Source organism: Scylla paramamosain, chromosome 18 (genome assembly GCF_035594125.1).
Source record: "Scylla paramamosain isolate STU-SP2022 chromosome 18, ASM3559412v1, whole genome shotgun sequence".
In the NCBI taxonomy this organism is placed as follows: Eukaryota; Metazoa; Arthropoda; class Malacostraca; order Decapoda; family Portunidae; genus Scylla; species Scylla paramamosain.
The window spans coordinates 11299650-11309649 of record NC_087168.1 but is presented as its reverse complement, the minus strand read 5'-3'; the positions used below and the strand labels follow the sequence as shown (position 1 = coordinate 11309649).

At 37.1% G+C, this 10000-nt stretch overlaps 1 long non-coding RNA gene across 1 annotated transcript in view; it reads right to left on the bottom strand.

The window, feature by feature from the left end:
* Window positions 1-9133: 9133 nt before the first annotated feature.
* LOC135109096 (uncharacterized) overlaps window positions 9134-10000 on the bottom strand; it is a 76780-nt gene continuing 75913 nt past the window's right edge. The window contains exon 5 of the long non-coding RNA XR_010272574.1: window positions 9134-9837. This is a non-coding gene — a long non-coding RNA (uncharacterized LOC135109096). The remainder of the gene's footprint in view (window positions 9838-10000) is intronic.

Here is a 10000-nt window from a genome sequence, read left to right as displayed (position 1 = left end):
TATATATATATATATATATATATATATATATATATATATATATATATATATATATATATATATATATATATATATATATATATATATATATATATATATATATATATATATATATATATACTCGTATATATATATATATATATATATATATATATATATATATATATATATATATATATATATATATATATATATATATATATATATTTATTTATTTATTTATTTATTTATTTATTTATTTATTTATTTATTTATTTATTTATTTATTTATCTATCTATCTATCTATCTATCTATCTATCTATCTATCTATCAAACAAACGCGAGTGCACATCCTTGTTTCATTCAAATGAAAATAAATAGAGGGGCATCATGGATTTTTCTTATAGCCTGGAAAACTAGTAATAATGAAAATAGAAAATATATTTTCTCTACACACATGCAATAAACATTTAATAAGATTCGAATTAAGGATGATCCTGATCATTATGAAAGAATTTCATGAACAGCTAATTAGATAGAGAAGTATTACTCAAACCACCGTGGCTGAAGCGACCCTGAGGCCTGACAACCACAGATAACTGAGGTGCAGTCTCCCTCCACTCTCCAGTTCTGCCCGCAGCCAGCTCTGCACCCTTCCCGCCCCGCGCTCATTGATTGCTGCTGCAGCCTTATTGGGGCGAAACGTATAATGTTATCATGACGGATTCTTCAGTTAGTTCTTTCTTACCATCTCCTTTAGTTTCGCCTCATATCAGTAACTCAATAAATAAACAAAGATATGAATAGACAGCTAAGTAAATAACATTATATTGATATCTATAGCAATTTCACTTCATGCTGATAGAGGGATAAATCTTTGAGAGAACGAATAAAATACAAATTAACATCATAATTTAACGGCACAGATGGGATGGCAGACAATAATAATTTCCACCCTAAGTGAAAATGACCACTAGACGACATGATTAAATATATGTATGTGTTGATAGCTGTCTGTATGCAGTACTCTGATATAACTATAATTATGATGCAGAAGAAACGAAGCCTTTACTTCTTAAGGTGAAGAGGTAAATCAGATAAGGCCTTTTTCCTTAGCCTTCACAACACCTCTTCCCACTGCACCTGAGGACCACCACTAATTAAACACAGGAAGATTCAACCCTTCCTCATTATCCTTCCCCAGATCCATTAATCTCCCCCCTGGGCTTTTGTTTTCGAGTTGCGTAACACAGAATCAGGCGAGAGGGCGCAATAGAGGAAGAGCGTAAAAATGTCCCAGTAGATGGAATGCAACCAAAAACATTACATTTCCGGACTCCTGAGATGCAATGTTTTAGGACACACAGCTCTTCTACGTAATTATGTATGCATATAGGAAGAGAAAACATGCGTTTGTCACTCGTATTAATTCACCATTAAACAAAAGCTCATATAAGAATTTACACTTGCTAGGGATTGTCTGCTAGTAGATATTTATGTGCAGTATTTGCGTGTTTGACATGTTTAATCTATGCGTCGTCGTGCGATGTTCAAGTGCTCACTGGCGTCTGGCTAAATATACGTATATGAATTCCCGGTCTTAAGTTTCATGTTTGACTGAAGATAACGCCACTTACCCTCACAAGTTGACGGAAACATACCTGGGAGACTTTGAGGAGGAAAGCTGCAGAATCTCGATTATCATAACGGGGAAAGTAACGTTTTCATCTTTAAATGTTCTAGTGACACAACATTTACCAAGGATCGTTTTGGTATCACAATCATACCGAACTCAGGAAACTAAAGACTTCCAGCACTCGTCTCCGTCGCCTTTTCTTCACCAGTTTTTAATACGGAAAATTTGTACTTGGAACTAAAGCTGCATACACATAATAAGCCGTAGTGTGTGTGTGTGTGTGTGTGTGTGTGTGTGTGTGTGTGTGTGTGTGTGTGTGTGTGTGTGTGTGTGTGTGTGTGTGTGGGAGAGTGGGTGGGTGTGTGAGTGTGGGGTGTATGTGCTCTCGAACTTTTTTTTTTCTTCTTCCTTTTCCTGACAATTCTGTTGTTATCTTATATCTCGATTAAACTTCATTGAAACACCAAGAAAAATTTTCACAGGAGATCCTTGAAGAACAATTTTTCTTGGCGACAAAATGCGTTGGAAAACATTCCATATTCTAGATTTTTAGTTACAGCTGTATTCTACACTAATGAAAATACGGGTTTCAATTTTTTGTGGATGTTCACATCTTCGTAAGAGAAGCATATAACTGATAGCTATAATAGACAATAACTTCACGTCTGAAAATATTTTTTGGCAATAGTTGACTGTAAGATAAGGTGGTGAGTATACACGCTGGTCAAGTGGGGATATCGTCTTTGCATCATGTTGAAGTGCCAGTGTTCAAGGCAACTGATTACTGCATGTGTGGAGTGGCATCAATTTCCTCATACACAAGCATTACCCTAACCTCTACAAACAGTGTCTTATACAAGAGAGCATGATATAAAAGAGGAGGCTCAAAGATTACAGTTGAACCACTTATTCATATAGCTGTGGGATGCGACTCCAAAGAGAAACCTTCATGTACATGCTGAACGCAAGGCTATAAATCAACACAAGAGTAAACGTAGTGAGTGGTCGTGCGATTCAGAAGTCTTTATGTCCACCCAGGACTATATTTACACAAACACACAAACAGTGCAGTAAAATTGGACCTCATCACCATCATGTCACTGCAGGTCGCGAGGTGATGTAAGGCAGGAGGTAAGAAGTAAAGAAAAAAAATGATAAAGCAAAATCAGCGTAACACGGGAAAAAAAAAAAAACAATATCTTCATTTTAGGAATGTTGTCATACTCGTATTGTTTTATTTCTTTAACTTAAATTAACGTGTGTGTGTGTGTGTGTGTGTGTGTGTGTGTGTGTGTGTGTGTGTGTGTGTGTGTGTGTGTGTGTGTGTGTGTGTGTGTGTGTGTGTGTGTGTGTGTGTGTGTGTGTGTGTGTGTGTGTGTGTGTGTGTGTGTGTATATATATATATATATATATATATATATATATATATATATATATATATATATATATATATATATATATATATATATATATATATATATATATATATATATATATATATATATATATATATATATATATATATATATATATATATATATATATATATATATATATATATATATATACATACAGGAGGAGGCAGTAGACACAGCCTGCCCTCTAAAGACGACTCTCTTCCTCCACACAAAACTACAAGCACCTAATAAGACACACACCCTTCAAAATTTCAAAATTATCATAGCGACTCCTACACCAGCCTCGGAGTCCCCATCTCGGGAGGGGACCATAAATGTCCCCAGGTCGGACTGTCTTTCTGTTGACGACCCTAAGTGTCTTGACATCCCCCTCAACTTTTTCTTCATTAACTTCTGCAACATTCTCGGTCTAAGATCTAATCTTCAATCTGTAGAACACCACCTCTCCTCTTCTAAACCTCATCTTCTTTTCCTCACTGAAACTCAGGTGTCTGAGGCAATTGACAGTAGCCCCTTTTCTGTTCCCTCTTACTTTCTCTATCCTCATTTTCGATCCAAAGCTGGATGTTGCGTTTATGTGCGCAATGACTTAACCTGCTCTCGTGCCCACGCTCTTGAATCTTCCGAGTTTTCCACCATCTGGCTACGACTATAGAGTCACTCTCAAACTAAATTTATATGTGCTGTATACCTCTCACCTAACTCCTCTGACTATAAGAAATTCTTTGACTACTTAGCTTCCAAAGTGGAGCACATTTTGACCCTCTTCCCTTTTGCAGAGATCTCCACTCTTGGAGACTTCAATGTTCACCACCAGCTTTGGCTTTCCTCTCCCTTCACTGACCATCCTGGTGAACTAGCCTTCAACTTTGTTATCCTCCATGACCTACAGCAATTGGTGCAACACCCTACTCGTATTCCTGACCATCTTGGAGATACGCCCAACATTCTTGACCTTTTCCTGACCTCTAATCCTTCTGCTTATGCTGTCACCCTTTCTTCTCCGTTGGGCTCCTCCGATCACAATCTCATATCTGTATCTTGTCCTATTGCTCCAATCCCTCCTCAGGATCCCCCTAAGCGAAGGTGCCTCTGGCATTTTGCCTCTGCTAGTTGGGGGAACCTGAGGAGGTATTTTGCTGATTTTCCTTAGAATGACTACTGTTTCCGTGTCCGAGACCAGTCTTTGTGTGCTGAGCGCATAACAGAGGTGATAGTGACTAGCATGGAGGCGTACATTCCTCACTATTTTTCTTGACCTAAACCTTCCAAACCTTGGTTTAACACAGCTTGTTCTCGTGATATACATGATAGAGAGATGGCCCACAAAAGGTATTTAAGCCTTCCATCACCAGAATCTCAAGGTCTTTATATTTCTGCCCGGAACCATGCCAAGTCTGTTCTCCAACTAGCCAAAAACTCCTTCATTAACAGAAGGTGTCAAAAACCTTTCAAGATCTAACTTCCCTCGTGACTTCTGACATCTAGCCAAAAATACTTCCAATAACTTTGCTTCTTTTTCTTTCCCTCCTTTATTTCAACCAGATGGCACCACTTCTATCATATCTATTTCTAAAGCTGAAGTCTTCGCTCAAACCTTTGCTAAAAACGATGCCTTGGACGATTCTGGGCTTGTTCCTCCCTCTCCTCCACCCTCTGACTACTTCATGCTACCCATTAAAATTCTTCGCAATGATGTTTTCCATGCCCTTGCTGGCCTAAACCCTAAGAAGGCTTATGGACCTGATAGAGTCCCTCCTATTGTTTTCCGAAACTGTGCCTCCGTGCTTGCACCTTGCCTAGTCAAACTCTTTCAGCTCTGTCTGTCAACATCTACCTTTCCTTCTTACTGGAAGTTTGCCTACATTCAGCCTGTTCCTAAAAAGGGTGACCGTTCTAATCCCTCAAACTACCGTCCTATTGCTTTAATTTCATGCCTATCTAAAGTTTTTGAATCTATCCTCAACAGGAAGATTCTAAAACATCTATCACTTCACAGCCTTCTATCTGATCGCCAGTATGGGTTCCGTCAAGGCCGTTCTATTGGTGATCATCTGGCTTTCCTTACAGAGTCTTGGTCATCCTCTTTTAGAGATTTTGGTGAAACTTCTGCTGTTGCCTTAAACATATCAAAAGCTTTTGATAGAGCTTGGCACAAAGCTTTGATTTTCAAACTACCCTCCTACGGCTTTTATCCTTCTCTCTGTAACTTCATCTCAAGTTTCCTTTCTGACTGTTCTATTGCTGCTGTGGTAGACGGTCACTGTTCTTTTAAATCTATTAACAGTGGTGTTCCTCAGGGTTCTGTCCTGTCACCCACTCTCTTCTTATTGTTCATTAATGATCTTCTAAACAAAACTTCTTGTCCTATCCACTCCTACGCTGATGATACCACCCTGCACTTTTCCATGTCTTTTCGTAGACGTCCAACCCTTCAGGAAGTAAACATTTCACGCAGGGAAGCCACAGAACGCTTGACTTCTGATCTTTCTAAAATTTCTGGTTGGGTTAGAGCAAACTTGGTATTGTTCAATGCCTCAAAAACTCAATTCCTCCATCTATCATCTCGACACAACCTTCCAGACAACTATCCCCTCTTCTTCAGTGACACTCAACTGTTCCCCTCTTCTACACTGAACATCCTCGGTCTGTCCTTTACTTATAATCTGAACTGGAAACTTCACATCTCATCTCTAGCTAAAAGAGCTTCTATGAAGTTAGGTGTTCTGAGACGTCTCCGCCAGTTTTTCTCACCCCCTCCAGCTGCTAACTCTGTACAAGGGCCTTATCCGTCCATGTATGGAGTATGCTACACATGTCTGGGGGGGTTCCACTCATACTGCTCTTCTAGACAGGGTGGAATCAAAAGCTTTTCGTCTCATGAACCCCTCTCCTCTAACTGACTGTCTTCGGCCTCTCTCACATCGCCGCAATGTTGCATTTCTAGCTGTCTTCTACCGCTATTTTCATGCTAACTGCTCTTCTAATCTTGCTAACTGCATGCCTCCCCTCCTCCCGCGGCCTCGCTGCACAAGACTTTCTTCTTTCTCTCACCCCTATTTTGTCCACCTTTCTAACGCAAGAGTTAACCAGTATTCTCAATCAGTCATCCCTTTCTCTGGTAAACTCTGGAACTCCCTGCCTGCTTCTATATTTCCACCTTCCTATGACTTGAATTCCTTCAAGAGGGAGGTTTCAAGACACTTATCCTTCAATTTTTGACTACCGCTTTGGACCCTTTTATGGGACTGGCATTTCAGTGGGCATTTTTTTCACTGGATTTTTGTTGCCCTTGGCCAGTGTCACTCCTACGTAAAAAAAAAAAAAAAATAAATAATAATAATAATAATAATAATAATAATATATATATATATATATATATATATATATATATATATATATATATATATATATATATATATATATATATATATATATATATATATATATATATATATATATATTATATATATATATATATATATATATATATATATATATATATATATATATATATATATATATATATATATATATATATATATATATATATGCACACACACACACACACGTATTTCCATTTTCATGAGAACAGTGTTTGAGTGCCAACAGAATCATGTCTTTGGTTTCAATGAAATATTCACCTGTATTATTTTACCTTTGCTATGATACAGTACAATTTATTCTATTTTCTCTTTCACATTTCAAGAACGCTATATATAATGTTGATCAGTAATGATTATTGTCTCCTCCCGCATTTACCCATTTCTCCTCTTTTCACTTTCTCTTATCCAATAGTCACTATTTCCCTTCCTTTCTTTTCTTCATGCCTTCCCCTTCTGCACAGAGCCGTAAAAGCTGCAGCTTCTCATACCATTAAAAAAACTTTTTTGTGGGACGGGAAGAGAATCAAGTGAATATTTCACCTGCCACATTTCTTTCCATTAAAGTTTTATTTTCATTTTTATTTATTTATTTATTTATATTTTTACCTTGATGTTTTCAGCAATACGCGAAAAATTCATTGTGTCACGCCTTCCAACACAACTTCTATAAAATAATATATTTCTTCATCTCCCTTGGGACGCTCCACATGGCACCCTCCTTTCGTTTGCAATTACACTTCCTTTTGAAGTTTATTCTTATTGAACAAAATGTTAGACCTGCCAACATTCTTTTACACTTTCATCCAATGGTCAGTTCTGATAACCCGACAGTGAATTTAATAAAATTATGACGTGCTCACACTCCCTGAAATACACTTATACGTGCTACATTACCAGTAGGTATGGTGTTAAGAGCAAACAATCATCCTTACAAACTAATTTAATTTGTGCGCCTCACGGCAGATGGGTAGCGCTCCTCGCACACACATATAAGCTTCAAGCGGCACCAAACATCGGGTTACACCTTGCACATCTGCTGTGTATCACGTGTGTGTACAAAGTCATTGCTCTCTTTGATACTTACCGCTGCTCATACATTTCATACTAATATCTGATCCAGACTTTCTTTGGGAGAAATGTGTTTTATCCTTGCATATATGATTTCATATCAGCGAATATGGGCCTGACCATGCGAATTCTTAATTGAATTCCGAGTTCTTTACTTTTCATTTTGAAGTTGGAAAATGTTCACACAGTGTCCATGAGGATACAGAGACATGTCAAACATAACATGATAGCAGATATATATGCCCAAGTAGTCAAGGCTTCGGGATGTCTTTGGCTTTACTAAAGAAAATGCAATATACACAAAAATCCACGTTACGAAGATTTCACAGTTCACTACTTGCTTTGTCTGTCCTTTTCCTTTATTACTTTACTAACCAACATCCTCGTGAACAAGACTCTCCTCGGTGACCTGATGCACCTGCTACACCTTTAAGGACACTCAGTCCCCTTCCTCTGCTCTGGACAATTTTGAAATCTTGCATCACTTCTTCCTAATCATCCTCAGTGAATTTAGATGCTCTGTATCGTCTTCCTCTGGCACTTCCCTCACTCTCAAGATTTCCCTCTTACCCTTCCTTTCTGTGAACTGCATCCTTGCCGTGTAAGGGCCTTCACCAACACTACACTTATTAAAAGAGTAAAGTACACTCATCTCATCAGTTATTCTTATTTTATTAAACTTCTTTCAGGAAAATAGTTTTGTCCAATATTGCTTCCCTGACTATATTTCAGAGACTTTTACAATGCTATTCCTACTCCGAGTCTGCTAACTACATGTCCCTTTCACCTCTACTAACTTGTTACACAAAACTTTGTTCTTACTCTCATCTCCTTTCTGTCCACCTTAATATGCAAGAGTTAACCAGTACGTATTTTCATGCTTTCGTCCCTTTTATACTTAAGCCCAGAAGCAGCCGTTCGGTCCTTGGTTTTTCAACATTCAAGCCTCGTGAATCTTCCAAGTTTGCATTACTAAGACACCCCACAAGCTGAGGCGACCTCTACACTTTCTGGAAACGCCCCATTACTCTCCTGAATAGGATTTCGAGACTTGTTTCTATAGAATACAATGATCTTAACAACATCAACAACAACAACAACAATAATAATAATAATAATAATAATAATAATAATAATAATAATAATAATAATAATAATAATAATAATAATAACAATAATAATGATAATAATAATAATTAATAATAATAATAATAATAATAATAATAATAATAATAATAATAATAATAATAATAATAACAATAATAATAATAAAAATAATAATAATAGTAATAATAATAATAATAATAATAATAATAATAATAATAATTATTATTATTATTATTATTATTATTATTATTATTATCATTATTATTATTATTATTATTATTATTTATTATTATTATTATTATTATTACTTACTTATTACTACTTACTACTTTACTATCTATTACTACTACTACTACTACTACTACTACTACTATCACTACTACTACTACTACTACTACTACTACTACTACTACTACTACTACTACTACTACTACTACTACTACTACTAGTACTACTACAACTACTACTACTACTACATCTACTACTACTATCATTATTATTATAATGACAGTACCACCACCACCACCATCACCCACCAGCAACAACAACACACAAAAGGAAGAATAACGAAACATTACCACCACCACCACTACCACTACCACCAACACCAATAGCAACAACAATAACAACAATTGCAAAGACAAAAGAAAAGAGACATTAAAAAAAAAAAAAAGAGGAAGGGAAGGAGGGCACAAAATGCTTAATTAAATTTTCTTCCCTTCACTGTTATCTTCGGGTAAACATAATTTACTTTTTTTTTCTCTCTAGTAAGTTGATTGCATTAAATTAATACTGCCACGCTCCTACATGTGCTGAAGCTGCGAAGACTGGGGTGCTGCGAGTCTCCATTATGCTATAACACATATTTCCCGCCTGACCTCCCTCCTTCCCTTCCACCCTCTCTTCATTCCCTCTTGCGTCTCTGGCGCTGCCTGAAGGGATGCAGGGTGCGTGAGGAGCTGCACGGTACAGGTATTGTGCAAAGGAAGACGTGGTGGCCCGACACTGGCATGTAGACAAAGTACTGTAAGTGAGGTTCAGTTTCCGCAGCCCTGGTTTTGTTGCTCTCTCGTCTAGTTGATGCCTTGATTTTACGCAGTGACGTGAACATTTTTCTTAGGAAGAGGGAGATTCAGAGGACAGATATAGCGCTTGCGGAGTACTAAGGAAATCCGGAGAGGTGGCGATATAAGTTTCAGGTGATGAAAGACTGCGTCGTTTATGAAGAGATGAAAGAGGCCCCTGGGGAAACAGAAAAGGATAAACTAGGATGATGTCCCGCAGGGATTAGAATGATAGCAGATATAATAAAGGACAACGGGTGCAGGTAACGTGAACTCAAATGGAGTCATCGTGATTCTGTGACGCTTTAGTAAGTATTAAGACATTTATGTGTGTGGGTGTC